The sequence below is a fragment of the Globicephala melas genome, chromosome 7 (assembly GCF_963455315.2).
Source record: "Globicephala melas chromosome 7, mGloMel1.2, whole genome shotgun sequence".
NCBI lineage: Eukaryota > Metazoa > Chordata > Mammalia > Artiodactyla > Delphinidae > Globicephala > Globicephala melas.
In genome coordinates, this window is record NC_083320.1 from 38,088,810 (window position 1) to 38,105,655 (window position 16,846).

Sequence of the window (16,846 nt, forward strand, 5' to 3'; positions counted from 1 at the left end):
GCATATGCATATGCTTGGGAATAAACATGATTGAAGGCTGACTGCACTAATAGTCCTTCCACTAATAGATGAAGAATTTCTTTTAGACAGAAGAGATTAAGGAGATGTGTCCTTCCTTCTCTGAGCAAGAAAATCAATGGGCTTTAACTACAGCAAAACAAATTTAAAGTCATGAAAAGCTATCTAAAAAATGTGTAGTAAATGTAGACATGGTTCCTACAAGACTGATTGTAAAGTCCCTTCACTGAAGACTTTCAGACCACCACCACTCCAGGATGGTATTAGAGAGATGTCAGATGGCCAACGTGCTCCATAGCTTAGAACTCTGAAGCACCATGTACACTATCTCCACCAGTTTCTTGTTCCATAGATACTCAAACACACTTTTTGTCCTCTCTTCCTTGAGCAACCTATAGTACCTATCATATTCAGTAGCATTAAAATTCATCCTGTCTCTCCAAGCTGAAAACAAGACAGACATCCTAGACTCCTCTCCTTTGCTATCCTTATCGAGTTGGTTAGGAAGTCTTCTTCCTTCCATGTCTTCTAAATGTCTTTTGAACCAGTTACCTAATTTCTTTATCCACTACTCCTATTTCAGACCCTCATTGTAGGATACTGCAGTGATGTCCTGGCTAATCTCTTTGCTTTCAGTCTTGCCCTTCTTCAATCTTTTTTCAAAATTGCTGCCAAAACTATGTGTTTTTTAAAGTTCAAGCTCTGTAGCCTGAAGAAGCGTCTGCCCCATCTCTTCATTTCCCATCATTCGCACCCCTCATCCACCCTACACTGTAGACGTTTTGGAAGGACTGAGGTTCTCCTCTTTCATATATTCCTGCCTCCATTTCTGTTAGTCCTTCTACCTAGAATACACCTCCCCTATTATGCCTGTTGAACTCAACTTTTCAGACCCAGATCAAATGTCCTCTTCTCAAGTGTTTCCTAAACTTTTATCTGCAAACAAAAGGCAGAAATAATGATTTCTTCCTCTGTGTTTCCAAGGTACCCTGAATATGCCAATAGTAATGTTGATCATATTACCTTCCATTGTAATTATATGATTATATATGTGATAAAGATGAAATATTCTTGTGTCTATGCTCCTTACTCCCCATCTCCTCCCTGCCACATGCCAAAGGACAGTTTGGATCTTTTCTGGGTGAAAGAACAAGGGGTGATTTAAAAACAGGAAATAAAAGGGAGAAGAAAAACCTAGGGGCCTAGGAGAAAGCAGCTAAATCTATCAATAACAAAGAGTTCGGAGAAAGGTAGCATTGCCATGGGGGGATTTAACATATGAGGCTCTGGGTAATCAAAGTCTGTACGTATGAGGAATTGAATTGAGACTGCTTTAATATTATTTGAGAAACATAAATAAATATTGAAATATATTTTAATTACTACTTGGAAACTAGACTGTACTTCCCACACAGAGACTAAGCCACTTGGAGCCCTAGCGTTTAGTTACATATATCTGTTGCCTCTTATTCTACTCCATGTTTATTTCAGTACCTAAGACAGTGCCTGAATAACTTAATAAGTGAATGTATGAATTGTATCTGGCCCTGCCAAGAAAATGCCACAGGTTTCCAAATTAGCAATGATGAGCATTTCCAGATGGTGTCACTTTGCTGAATCCTCAAACACTAGTGGTCCTTGAGACCTGGCCAGCAGATGAAAGGAGATGAAAGGACTGCCCACCGGTTGGAATATAGGCAGAGGGGCCTGGGTGAAAGCTCAGGATGGAAGGACAAGATATCAGGGCAGTCCAGAGTCTTCAAGGCAAGCTTTAGAGTGTGTTAAACCTCTGGTGCCCCATGTCAGTATACTGGAATCATACCGGTAGGCACTGTGTTCTGCACTGTCCCACACTTGCAGGAAAAAAAAAATGATGCAGTAAAAGTGAGCTCTGAAGTAAGACACAAACTCCCTGGTTTTCCACTTTTTCAGCCAATGGTCCTTTGAGGGACCGTTCCTGGACCAATTTCAGTAGGATCCTTGAAGAAATCAAGTATTCTCAGTAAACCAACTCCATTCCCACATTTGGTCTTTTCTTTTCTTCCTTAATTAATTTTCCTCCAGGATAAGTCTTTTAAATTGCTATTGCCTTGGTATAGAAAACAACATGAAAGTGTGAGAATTTTTTTTCAGATTCTTAATTTTAGCAGTTTCAATCTATTGAATATCTTTTCCAATATATGTAATTCTACTGCATGCTCAGCTTTTATTGCCATTGTATAAAATTGGGTTCTATATTGTTTATTGCATGCAATTATTTGTGTAGTTAGTTTTTAAAGATCTAGTTTGCATCAATTTAAATCAGGCACTGGTATCATGTTTCTGTACATATTTTCCTTATTTGAGTATTTCCCATCCTGCATTTTGAGAAAATTAATATAATTGAACGTTTTCTTTTTCTTTTCTTTCTTTTATTTTTCTAAACAGCAATCCAGGCTGTTAACCCTTCGGGATCCGAGACCATGGGTCAGCTGTATAATAGGAGCCCTGAGGGACCAGTTATGAAGCAGAGTGTGCTTTATCCCAGCCATGGCATGCAAAGGGTTACACTGCACACGCTACAGGGGCTGTGGTGGGGGAGAGGAGCGAGTTTCCTTGCCCTTCCTGCCTGGGAGCACTTACCCTTTATCTGGCAGCAAGGTACTGGAAATTCCCCTTCCACTTTTAAAATAAAGACAAGGGTGCTTGCTGTGGGAATTAGAACTGGGTAGTATTTATGGAACACATTGGGATTCTTTCAGGGTAAGTGTTAGAAGAACACAAGTTATTTCTTTTACTCTTTTTTTTTTTTTTTTTTTTTTTTGCGGTACGCGGGCCTCTCACTGTTGTGGCCTCTCCCGTTGCGGAGCACAGGCTCTGGATGCGCAGGCTCAGCGGCAATGGCTCATGGGCCCAGACGCTCCGCGGCATATGTGATCTTCCCGGACCGGGGCACGAACCCGTGTCCCCGGCTTCGGCAGGCAGATTCTCAACCACTGCGCCACCAGCAAAGCCCTATTTCTTTCTTTCTTTCTATTTTTTTAAAAAATATTTTATTTATTTATATTATTATTATTTTTTACATCTTCATTGGAATATAATTGCTTTACAGTGGTGTATTAATTTCTACTTTATAACAAAGTGAATCAGTTATACATATACATATGTTCCCATATCTCTTCCCTCTTGCGTCTCCCTCCCTCCCACCCTCCCTATCCCACCCCTCTAGATGGTCACAAAGCACCGATCTGATCTCCCTGTGCCGTGTGGCTGCTTCCCACTAGCTATCTATTTTACGTTTGGTAGTGTATATATGTCCATGCCATTCTCTCACTTTGTCACAGCTTACCCTTCCCCCTTCCCATATCCTCAAGTCCATTCTCTAGTAGGTCTGTGTCTTTATTCCCGTTCTACCCCTAAGTTCCTCATGACATTTTTCTTTTTCTTAGATTCCATATATATGTGTTAGCCTACGGTATTTGTTTTTCTCTTTCTGACTTACTTCACTCTGCATGACAGACTCTAGGTCCATCCGCCTCATCACAAATAAATCAATTTCGTTTCTTTTTATGGCTGAGTAATATTCCATTGTATATATGTGCCACATCTTCTTTATCCATTCATCCGATGATGGACACTTAGGTTGCTTCCATCTCCTGGCTATTGTAAATAGAGCTGCAATGAACATTTTGGTACATGACTCTTTTTGAATTATGGTTTTCTCAGGGTATATGCCCAGTAGAGGGATTGCTGGGTCATATGGTAGTTCTATTTGTAGTTTTTTAAGGAACATCCATACTGTTCACCATAGTGGCTGTACCAATTCACATTCCCACCAGCAGTGCAAGAGTGTTCCCTTTTCTCCACACCCTCTCCAGCATCTACTGTTTCTAGATTTAAAAAAAAATTTTTTTTTTTTTTTTTTTTTTTTTTGCGGTACGCGGGCCTCTCACTGTTGTGGCCTTTCCCGTTGCGGAGCACAGGCTCCAGACACAGGCTCAGCGGCCATGGCTCACGGGCCTAGCCGCTCCGCAGCATGTGGGATCCTCCCGGACCGGGGCTCGAACCCGTGTCCCCTGCATTGGCAGGCAGATTCTCAACCACTGCACCACCAGGGAAGCCCATGTTTCTAGATTTTTTGATGATGGCCATTCTGACTGGTGTGAGATGATATCTCATTGTAGTTTTGATTTGCATTTCTCTAATGATTAATGATGTTGAGCATTCTTTCATGTGTTTGTTGGCAATCTGTATATCTTCTTTGGAGAAATGTCTATTTAGGTCTTCTGCCCATTTTTGGATTGGGTTGTTTGTTTTTTTGTTGTTGAGCTACATGAGCTGCTTGTAAATTTTGGAGATTAATCCTTTGTCAGTTGCTTCATTTGCAAATATTTTCTCCCATTCTGAGGGTTGTCTTTTGGTCTTCTTTATGGTTTCCTTTGCTGTGCAAAAGCTTTGAAGTTTCATTAGGTCCCATTTGTTTATTTTTGTTTGTATTTCCATTTCTCTAGGAGGTGGGTCAAAAAAGATCTTGCTGTGATGTATGTCATAGTGTGTTCTGCCTATGTTTTCCTCTAAGAGTTTGATAGTGTCTGGCCTTACATTTAGGTCTTTAATCCATTTTGAGCTTATTTTTGTGTATGGTCTTAGGGAGTGTTCTAATCTCATACTTTCACATGTACCTGTCCAGTTTTCGCAGCACCACTTATTGAAGAGGCTGTCCTTTCTCCACTGTACATTCGTGCCTCCTTTATCAAAGATAAGGTTTATCTCTGGGCTTTCTATCCTGTTCCATTGATCTATATTTCTGTTTTTGTGCCAGTACCATACTGTCTTGATTACTGTAGCTTTGTAGTATAGCCTGAAGTCAGGGAGCCTGATTCCTCCAGCTCCGTTTTTCATTCTCAAGATTGCTTTGGCTATTCAGGGTCTTTTGTGTTTCCATACAAATTGTGAAATTTTTTGTTCTAGTTCTGTGAAAAATGCCAGTGGTAGTTTGATAGGGATTGCATTGAATCTGTAGATTGCTTTGCATAGTAGAGTCATTTTCACAATGTTGATTCTTCAAATCCAAGAACATGGTATATCTCTCCATCTATTTGTATCATCTTTAATTTCTTTCATCAGTATCTTATAATTTTCTGCATACAGGTCTTTTGTCTCCTTAATAGGTTTATTCCTAGATATTTTATTCTTTTTGTTGCAATGGTAAATGGGAGTGTTTTCTTGATTTCACTTTCAGATTTTTCATCATTAGTGTATAGGAATGCCAGAGATTTCTGTGCATTAATTTTGTTTCCTGCTACTTTACCACATTCATTGATTAGTTCTGGTAGTTTTGTGGTAGCATCTTTAGGATTCTCTATGTATAGTATCATGTCATCTGCAAACAGTGACAGCTTTACTTCTTTTCTGATTTGGATTCCTTTTATTTCTTTCTTCTCTGACTGCTGTGGCTGAAACTTCCAAAACTATGTTGAATAAGAGTGGTGAGAGTGGGCCACCTTGTCTTGTTCCTGATCTTAGTGGAAATGGTTTCAGTTTTTCACCATTGAGGACGTTGTTGGCTGTGGGTTTGTCATATATGGCCTTTATTATGTTGAGGAAAGTTCCCTCTATGCCTACTTTCTGCAGGGTTTTTATCATAAATGGGTGTTGAATTTTGTAGAAAGCTTTCTCTGCTTGTATTGCGATGATCATATGGTTTTTCTCCTTCATTTTGTTAATATGGTGTATCACGTTGATTGATTTGCGTATATTGAAGAATCCTTGCATTCCTGGGATAAACCCCACTTGATCATGGTGTATGATCCTTTTAGTGTGCTGTTGGTTTCTGCGTAGACACATTTTTCTTTCCATTTCCATGATAGTTCTATCATAGAGGTTGAAAGAGAAGAGGAATACTGTCTGCTGGGATTTTGGAGAGGGTTAAATGGCGCAGAATTAGGTACATTTCTGATAGTCCAGGTTAGAAGTCAGAGCACAATTTAGCATAGAAACCACGTGATTAAATGTGTTAAATTTTATACTATTTTGTGTAAATGTGCTGCATTTGAGGTGTAATCAAAAGCTAGTGAGCCTCCTTAAGAAACTAGAAATTTACCACGCTGTCTGAATTCCAAAGGACTTGCGAGCAAACTGTGCTCCCAAAGTTCATTTGTAAATTGAGGACTTTGTTTTCATCAAATCAAGATGAAAGGGCAAGTGAAATAAAACACCCCTTTGATGATGCATAATTAGAAAAATAATCCTTAAAAGTAATTACCAGGGTAGCATGAAGACTTTTCACCATACACACTTTATATCCATTGAATTGTGGACTACGTGCATGTGATAATTATTCCCCCAGTAAGATTTATTTTAGTTTAAAAGTGTTAGAAAGAACTGCCAAATTACATATTTAGAACATTTCTCTAGAGAGCAGGTGGACAGATACTATTTCTTTAAATTCTGGTGTCTTTCTCTGTTCTACTGTTGAACTTGAACCAGCTTTGTTATGGTGCCAATAAATCTCAAGTAATCTACCATTACTGTAAAAGTTACTCTGCATGCTGGCTACCCCTCCCTGTAAAAATAATTATACCACTATGGGGGTAACTGACTTTGCCTTAACTATAATATGGCTATCTTTAGCGGGAACACTTATTCCCCACCCCTGGTGTTTTCTTCCAGCTGAAGAGACATCAATTAGAGTAATTCTCTCCATCCCTTCACTCTACCCTAGGAAGGAGAAGTGACCTGCCCATGAATTTGGGAGCAAGAACTGGACAATCAAGGCACCACTCCTCCACCTCTCCTCCTCTTGTGGACCAGCTGCCCACAGGAAGCATCAATGTCTGCAAGCCACAGTATTACAGGACTAGACCCTGTGGAGGCAGCCAGTGGTGGTCCACATCTGAGTGGGGTGTCAGTCTAATTCTGGGGTTCAGTATAGCTCACAGACGTAAACCACATTCTCCAATATCTGCTTTATCAGTAATCAAAACGATATGTCAATCTCCATCTATCTTACTCCATACCTACCTCATCAAAACTCATGCAAGAAAAGCAGGAGTGTTTTGTACCTGTCCCTGTGGATATCACCTGCTATACCTTTCTTCAGTGATGCCCTGAAGAAAAACAATTAGAAAAAATGTTCAAGTAAGATGCATTGAAGACATATTAGCATTGGAAAGTAATTTGGAAAAGAATATTAAAATGAGGAAAATCTAATTTCAGACTGAATTTCCTGTGCTTTGTTCCTTCGTTTCTATTTTTGTCTCCTCCTACTATTTCCTGGCTGTAGGTACACTCTTATTTCCATATTCAGTTTTTCACTCACTACTCAATTCATCCATGTAGCAAATGTTTAGTTAACTTCTACATGCCAAGCACTGAGGATACAGAATTCCAAGATGACCAAAACAGAACCTAGTGGGAGAGATAGACAGATTGCTATTTAATATTGCTATGAAAGTGTAATTGGTTAAGTACGGTGGCAGAAAAGTGCACAGGGAATTATGGGTGCATCCAACCAGAGGGAGTCAGAGAAGATGAAGCCCTGAGCAGCAACTTAAAAGATGGGTGGGAAAAATGAGTTCTGTTAAAAAACTTAAATTTTTTTCATTGCTACTTTTATCTCCAAGAGGGTACATTTGCACAAATGATATTTAAAACAAGTAACCCGTGCACCATGAGTAAACTTTTCAAATGTGAGCTCTGGCTCTGTCATTCTACTGGTAGCAGATGCTTTGGTGCACCCTCAGCCTACTTCTGGTTTCAGCCACAGCTGTGGTGGACAGTTCCAGGCATGCTGGCAGGATTCACCTCCTGTACCACAGTATGCACAACACTTTTCTGCCTCTGGGTTTCTCCGAAAGCCTTGAACCTTGTCCAAGTGCAAGTTCAGCCCAGAAGTATTGTTGCATCTATGTTCATGCATGTGATTAAGCTGTAATTTTTTCCTTTTTTGTACTGGATTTCATATCAAGATTTTTTTTTTTTTTTTTTGGTTGCATCATGCAGCTTGTGGGATATTAGTTCCCCGACCAGGGATTGAACCTGGGCCCTCGGCAGTGAAAACGTGGAGTTCCAACCTCTGGACCGCTGGGGAACACCGTCAAGATATTTTAGTATCATAAAATGAACTGAGGAGTCTTTATTTCTATCCTCTGGAAATATTTGGGTAAGGATTGAAATTATTCTGTTTAAGTCATCTTTATCCTTATTGATTTTTTTCTGCTTTTATATATCTATAAATTATTGATAGAATTGTGATATTCTTCTAAGGATGGATTTTTTTCCTCAAAATTGTTGAATTTAGTGTGTTTTACATATATGGTAAGTATTGAGCATGTGGCTTTATTTTTAGCTTGTTGTGTTTTTTATTTATCCCACTTGAATATTTGCTAAAAGTTTTCTGGGTACAATGCTTTTCTTTCTGGAGCAGTTTTAAAATTCTGCTTTAATTTTTTTAAGGGATATAAGACAATTCAGCCTTCCTCCCTTTTGTGAGTCATATTTATAAGTTATATTTTTCTAAGAATTCATTTATTTCATATACGTATATTTCATATACGTTTTCAAATTTATTGTATAAAGTTGTTCATATGAAGAAACTAATATTTATTGAAGATATATTAAGATATATTATGCATTGTATTATATACTATACACTTGTGTTCTAGATTCTATTTTTCTTTTTTCTTTTAATTTATTTATATTTATTTTTGCTCTGTTGCGTCTTCGTTTCTGCGCGAGGGCTTTCTCTAGTTGTGGCAAGCGGGGCCACTCTTCATCGCGGTGCGCAGGCCTCTCACTATCGCGGCCTCTCTTGTTGCGGAGCACAGGCTCCAGATGCGCAGGCTCAGTAGTTGTGGCTCACGGGCCTAGTTGCTCCGCGGCATGTGGGATCCTCCCAGACCAGGGCTCGAACCCGTGTCCCCTGCATTAGCAGGCAGATTCTCAACCCCTGCGCCACCAGGGAAGTCCCTATTTTTCTTTTTTAAAGTTTTTTTTTTAACAGCTTTTTCAAGATATAGTTGACAGACAATAAATTGTGCACATTAAAGTGTACAATGTGATATGTTTTGACATATGTAAATATCCATGAAACCATCACCACAATCAAGAGAGTGAAAATATCCATCATGCCCAAAACTTTTATCGTGTTGCTTGGTAATTCCTTCAGAGTACTCCATCCAGTGTCTGTGAACTATGAGATTTTTCCAAACTGGCTGGTGGTAGCAGGCACTATTCCTGGCTCTTCGTGAACTCCCAGCCTTCTTCCCTTAAGGCCTTCATTTGCTCTTCTCTGGCCTCAGGTAGTTTCCTCACACTCATGTGCAGATGTACTAGGTTCTCTCTCTGCAAGGTTCTCATTCTCGAGTGCTACTGTCTTGCAAACTCTAGCTTCTTTAGTGTCCCTGGACTCACAGCTCTGTACTTCCTGCCAATCAACTTCTTAGCAACTCAGGGAACCTGCTGCGCTCCACCTTGATTCCCCTTCCCTACACCACCATGACCTGGAAATGCTCAAGGTAGTAAGTTCCAGTCATAGGGCTCTCCTCATTCGTTTTCCATCTCTTAGGGAGCACTGTTCTTTGTTCTCTGATGTCCAGTGTCTTGGAAATCGTTATTTCATATATATTGTCTGTGTCAACTACAAATTGGCAGTTGCTGTCTACCTCTACGAGAATTACATCATGTGCTGCTACAGCTGCTGACTTTCAACACCCCCTGAAAGGAGCTCAGGGTGGAGAGCAGAAACGAGGCACTCTGTGCTCTGGGAAAAACCGGCAGAACAGGGCTTCAGATGGTTAGATATTTTCAGGAGCCGATTTTATGAGCCCAATTCTTATATTTCCTCATATTTAGAAAAGCACTAAAATCCTTCATGGTGACAACTGCTCCCCATGACTAGCAGAAACTTTCTGCAAAAAAATATGTGCTTGATTATGTGTACTCCCTCTTCACCAAAATCACATATATACTGACCTTCCCCCCTACCTCTCTGGAGCAGTTTCTCAGAGCTATCTGAAATGCTGTCTCCCGGGCTATAGTCTTCATTTTGCCCCAAATAAAACTTAACTCACAACTCTCACATTGTGCATTTTTATAAGTTGGCATCTGGCTTTTTGGTTGTTTTAGACAGGATGATAAATCTTGTCTCTGTTACCCCATATTGGCCAGAAGTGGATCATAATATCCTTTTTTTTTTTTTTAACATCTACAGCATCTTGTTTGCTTTTTCATTTCCTTTATTCCTCCTCTTTTTCCTCCCTTGATTAAACTTGCCCAAGGTTTGTCTAATTAGTCATCTTGAGAAACCAGCTTTTGTTTGCTGATCTTTCCTTTTATATGTATATTTTCAATTTCATTCATTTCAGTTCTTATTTTTATTTCCTCCCTTTTATCTCTTCATTATTCATTCATTTCTAACTTAGATTCATAATATCATGTCCTCCTTATATTCTGGTATAAGCATTTAACACAATAAGTTTACCTCTCAGTAACATTTGAGCTGCATCTCATAAGGTTTGTTATGTATTATTTTCATTGTTCAATTCTAAAGATTTCTAAATTTTATCATGATTTTCTTTGACTCATGAAGTTTTAGAAATGTTTTAAAACTTCTATACGGATTTTTCCTAGTTTTCTTTTTATTATAAATTTCTAACTTAGTTGCTTTGTAGTCAAAGAAAGTTATCTCTGAGATATAGTTGATAATAAACTGCACATATGTAAAATGTATAATTTAATAAGTTGTGGTATATGTTAACACCCATGACACCATCACCACAGTCAAGATAGTGAAGTTATCCATCACTCATAAGATTTCTCATGTTCCTTTTTAATCTCTTTGACCAGGCTTCAAATAGATCAGGCTGAATAACAGAATTTTTTTTTTCTCTTTAAACTCTGTTTTAATGGGTCCCAAAATTCTGTAACAGATTCAATAGGTTGTTTCCATTACAGAGTATTGATTTTAGAAATAATAACTTAAAACTGCCACACACATACGCACAAAAAAAACAAATGGTCCACAACACATTCTCCTTTTCTTCTGAAGGTTTTACAATGCATCTGTATCATTAATCAGCCTTTCACTTAAATGGCCAATTGAGACAATCAGTTCTGAGACCATCTCCCACCACTGACTAAGACAGGGTGGCAGGTATAGGGGTGATATTCATTTAGCCTTCTGAGCTTCCTGAGCAGGCAGGTGACCCTGCAAGCACCAACCGCCTTCTTGTCCACTTCTTTGGTGACACTCACAGAAACCATCTGTCTCATGTCACCAATAGGAAGACGACTCAGAGGAGGATAGTCAGAGAAGCTCTCAACACGTGTGGGCTTACCAGGAACAATATCAATGATGGCAGGATCATCAGATTTCAAGACTTGGGGACCATATTCCATCTTTTTCCTAGAACGACAGTTAATCTTCTCCTTTAGCTCAGCAAACCTGCAAGCAATTGAGCTGTGGGACAGTCCAGCACTGATTTGGCCTGGGTGGTTCAGGTGATCCCCTGGGCTGTGAAGTCAGCTGCTTCCATTGTGGGCCATGTTTGCTGTCACCAGCCACATTGCCACAATGAACATCTTTGACAGGCATGTTCTTGACATTGATAAATGTGGACATCTAGAAGTCCACACTGTCCCCAGGAAGAGCTTCACTCAAAGCTTCATGGTGCATTTCAACAGACTGACTTCAGGTGAAATGCCGACTGGAGCAAAAGTGACCACCACACTGGGTTTGAGAATACCAGTCTCTTTGAATACTCCACCCAGTCAAGGATTGGTATCATATAGATGACTGTTAGGATAATGTTGTGTACGAGTAACAAAAATCTAACTTAAAATAGGTAAAGCAATAGGGAAATTTTACTGTCTTAACAAGGAGTCCTGAGGAAGGGTGCCTCTAGGGCTACTGAATTCAGCAGCTCAGTGACATCACCAAGCTGTTGGGACTTTTATATCCTTCTAACTTGCATCTTTTAGGCTAGCTCCCTTCCTGGTTACAGGATGGCTGCCTCTTATCCCAGTTCAGATGCAGACATAAACAAGCCCAGCAGATGAAGAGCTCGTTTCATTCTTGTGTGCCCTTTTAAAGAGTGAGGAATAGGGGCAGGACAGGAATAAAGATGCAGAGGTAGAGAATGGACTTGAGGACATGGAGGGAGGGGGAGGGTAAGCTGGGACGAAGTGAGAGAGTGGCATGGACATATATACACTACCAAAGGTAAAATAGCTAGTGGGAAGCAGCCGCATAGCACAGGGAGACCAGCTCGGTGCTTTGTGACCACCTAGAGGGGTGGGATAGGGAGGATGGGAGGGAGACACAAGAGGGAGGAGATATGGGAACATATGTATATGTATACCTGGTTCACTTTGTTATGAAGCAGAAACTAACACACTATTGTAAAGCAATTATACTCCAATAAAGATGTTAAAAAAAAAAAGTGAGGAAGTGTCCCCAGCAGACTTCCCCTCATCTCATCATAGCCAGAATTGTGTCACAAGCCCTTGTCACATGCCAATCTAAGATAAGAAATACACCCCATCCCCTTCCTTCACAGAGTTGGAACTGGGACTGGCCTCCCTGAAGGATAGGGCTATATGGAAGAGAAAAGACAGTTCCCAAGGAAAGAAGGAAAGTATTTCAGGTAACAACGAAAGCTATCTGCTACATGAAGCCATCCAAAAGACATAATAAAAAGAGGAGCCATTTTTTAAAAAGCAAAAAAATCCCCAACAACTCCAACCCTTAGAACACCATAGCCCGCTTGTGTATCCCTGGGGAGTGCACTTATGTAATGGAACCACATCAGTGCTCGTTTTCTTACGGGATTAAGGGGCAGGTGTAGGGGGCAAAGGTGTGCATTCCTCTAAAAGTTTATAGCATATAAACTAGCCTTAAAGCCATGACCCAGAGCGTTCCCTCGTGATACAGTCAGCCCTCCTTATCTGTGGGTTCCGCATCCGTGGATTCAACCAACCTTGCTGACTGTAAGGGACTTGAGCATCACGGATTTTGGTATCCTCTGAGTGTCCTGCAACCAATTCCTGGTGCATTTTGGGGGAGGACTGCATATTTAAGAGAAATGATTAAACTGATCATTTCCCAACTACTATAAGTACACCCTCTAACAGAAGAGAACTAAAATTAGTCATTTGTTGTATCGAACTTAAAACTATTCTCTTCCCAATTTAATAATCTTTATTGAGTTTACAGGTAATTTTTATAATTGCATTTCATACTATCAGCTGGTTTCAGCTTTTCATCACAAATTAAAGGACAGAAACCCTTTGCTTCACTTGAACACTTCTAGCCCAGTACTATGAATACAAGATACTGAATAATATTGCAATTGAAAACTAATTAATTCACTCAGGAAACCTCCTGATTTATTGTTCTCCTTCTCTAGTAACCACTGGAGGGAATACTCAAGGATTAAACATTTCCATAAAGACAATTTATATCCTTATATGTTTGCCTACAAATTACCAGCCACAGGATGAAACGGTTTCCATGGTAAATTGGGAGGATCATTGTGGTAGTTTATTATCTTGGCTTTGTTCCTAAGATTCAGATTTCAAAAGGCTATACACAGTAGTGGAGAGGTAATTGCGACTGGCACAAAAGTAGCAGAGGTGGATGCAAGGTTGCCCAAAACAAATGCCTGCTACATTTTCCATGTGCCATGGTACTGTGCTAAGTCCTTGTACATGTATTAACAATTTTATCTTTCCACAACCTCATTGGGTTGGTGCTATATTATTCTAACTTTACAGGTGAGGGAAATATCTGTAAAATACCTGTAATAGGGGGTCGTAAAGGTTAAGAAACTTGCCCAAAGACACACTGCTAGAAAGTGACACAGTCCTAGTCTGTCTGACTCAAGAGTTTACACTCTTAACTACTGCATTAAGAGACCAAATGGTAGACAAGGTCTACCTGGATTTAAATATTTTCGGTCCCTTACTACGTTTCTTGCTTTGGGCCTTCCTTTTAAAGCATTAAAAAAAACCTGTATGCAACCAATCACTAATATTCTATACCTCTTTAATTCTAGAGCCATGGTTCTTATAGTGTGGTCCCCAAACCAATAGCATCTGGCATCACCTGGGAACTTGTTAGAAATGCAAATGTTCAGTTCCTAACCGAGATTTACTAAAGAAAAAGCTCTGGGTGTGGGCATAGCAATCTCTATTTTAACAAGCCTTCCAGAGGATCCTGGTGCACACAAACGTTGGAGCACTGTTCTAGAGAAAGCATATAGACGTGGTTTAGGCCTCCTTTCTCCTACAGAGGGTGACAACAGCTCACAGGTTGAGGGGGGCTGAGGTCCGTGCTCAGTTTCTCTCTCTAGTCCTGTTTTGTTCCACAATCTCTTCTCTGTTGAGCTCTTCTGCCGACAGATTATCGTGCCTTAAAGTTGCGTGGTCCTTGTCGTCTGCTTGTTGCTGGGGGTTCACAGACTTCAGCAGGAGCTACTGCTACACTTTCTTCTTTTTCTTCAGATCTTATGTCGCTTTCTACTTTTCACTTCTGTTATCTTCATTTCCCCCTTTCCTCTATTTTTCTTTTCAGATTTTTCCTGAGCACATTGCATTCTTCATGACACACTATCCTAACCTGCCTCCTTTCCCTCTCCTGTTCTTTTTCATAGTAAGATGTACTCTTAATTACTCCTTCGGAAGCTATCATTTTGACAGCAAAGTCCTGGCTTCTTGGTGGTGCCAAAAGGAAGACACTTCCATTTGTAAGCGATTCTAAAACATCCTGAAACTATCTTTCGATACTTTCTCTTTCCTGAGAAAAAGAATCATTTGATTTCTCACTAAACTGAAAATGCTTGGAGGACAGGATTCATGTCTAATTCACACCAGTTACCCATTGCTATGAAAAGTGATAATCCTCCAAGGCAATCAATCCCTTTAAAAGATCGTGGTAAAATACATATGACATAAAATATACTATCTTAACCTTTTTTTTTCTGTAACCATTTTTTAATGTACAGTTCAGTAGCATTAAATACATTCACATTGTCATGCAACCATCACCACCATTCATCTCCAGAACTCTTTTCATCTTGAAAAACTGAAACTCTGTACTCATTACAGAGTTCTCTTCCCCCCTCCCAACCCCTGGTAACCACATTCTGCTTTCTACTGCTATGAATTTGACTACTCTAGGAACCTCATGTAAGTGGAATCATATGGTATTAATCTTTTTGTGACTGGCTTCTTTCATTTCACATAATGTCTTCAAGGTTCGTCTATGTTGTATCAGGTGTCAGAATTTCCTTACTTTTTAAGGCTGAATAATATTCCATTGTAGAAACACATATATTGTGTACACACACACCATATTTTGTTTATCCATTCATCTGTCAGTGGACACTTGGGTTGCTTCCACTTTTCGTTACTGTGAATAATGCTTACATGAACATGGGTGTACAGATATCTGTTTGGGGACCATCACCCACTTTTACACATGATATCAGCACCATTAATCCATGAGTGCTCCCTATATTTACGATGGACAGGTAGATATGGATGAGGAAGGGTAAAAGGCAGGCCCATAGGGGCATATCTAGGGCCTCCAAGGCATGCTGGCATCTGACCACAGTGCGAGTCTCTATAATCAACTTAACTATATTTTCAGTTCCCGTGCTCTTGTTTCTCTGCCAGAACCCCCCAGGAATCATCTTCGTTTTGTTCCTTAGACTCTGGTTCTCTCCTTTTCTTCTATTCAGACTTGGAGCCTCTGGTCGTTGTCTTGGTTCCTTGACTCTGTTCTGTTCCTCACTCTGCTTTTACTGATTACACTTTGGCCACTTGTCACCTCCTCAGTGTCTGACCTCAGTCTTGCCCCTACTTTTTGGATTCTTTTCACGAACTGCTTGAAGGGACCCATCTCAGCACCAGTTGTGAGAAAAGAGGATCCATTATCTTCCATCCGGCTAGGCATCAGGGTAAGTCAGGAGCACTGGAGTAGGAGATGTTGGGCTAGACTGAGCAGACACGGGTACCAGTACATACCTGTCCGCCTAAAGCTCATGGCATGTGACCCACCCACAAGACACAGGAAAAGATAGACTGAAAATCAGGCTAACCCCTCCCAGACAGTCTGCTGGCTCTGGCTCTGTTCAAAGAACTAAATGGGTGTTAGTCACGCAGACCCTCTCAGAGGAGAGCTCCTAGAGGCTTTTTAATGTGACTCTTTGAATTGAGGGTTTTAAGAACAGCAGAGCCAGGGACCCTTTCTGTGTACCTATCTCGACACTGGCCTCTTTTGACATCCAGCGAAGTGAGCCTGGGATCTTCCCATGTGTTTCATTTCTTGGGGTCTTTGAAGCAGGGCTTTAGCAGCTGGCAACTGCCCAGCAGAGAGGGCTTAAGAAGCATAACAGCAGCTGTAGGTTTGCAGTAAGCCTTGCAGTAGCAGAGGGAAAAAGTGTCCACACAGCTTTAGGAAGAGCCACTAAACAGAAAAACAGACACATGCTGGACAGCTGCCCTGGACCATAGGTGTGATAGGGGTCCAAAATCAACTGTCCACAGGAACTCTGTGCCTTCACTTGGGGAAATGTGCTTCCCTTGGGGAGACTCCCTAGCTCCTAAAAGATAGTGCATCTTTCTGCTGCCTGTAAGTAAAGTGTACTCATTTTTCCTTTTAAGGACTTCCCACCTTCTTTTTTTTTTTTTTTTTTTGGTTCTGTACGCGGGCCTCTCACTGTTGTGGCCTCTCCCATTGCGGAGCACAGGCTCTGGACACGCAGGCTCAGTGGCCATGGCTCACAGGCCCAGCCGCTCCGCAGCATGTGGGATCTTCCCGGACCGGGGCACGAACCTGCGCCCC

The 16,846-nt window shown here is 40.5% G+C and overlaps 1 pseudogene; it reads right to left on the bottom strand.

Annotated features, from left to right (window-relative positions):
• Positions 1–11,167: 11,167 nt before the first annotated feature.
• Positions 11,168–15,943, bottom strand: LOC115852866 (elongation factor 1-alpha 1 pseudogene; annotated as a pseudogene).
• Between the last annotated feature and the right edge of the window lie 903 nt (positions 15,944–16,846).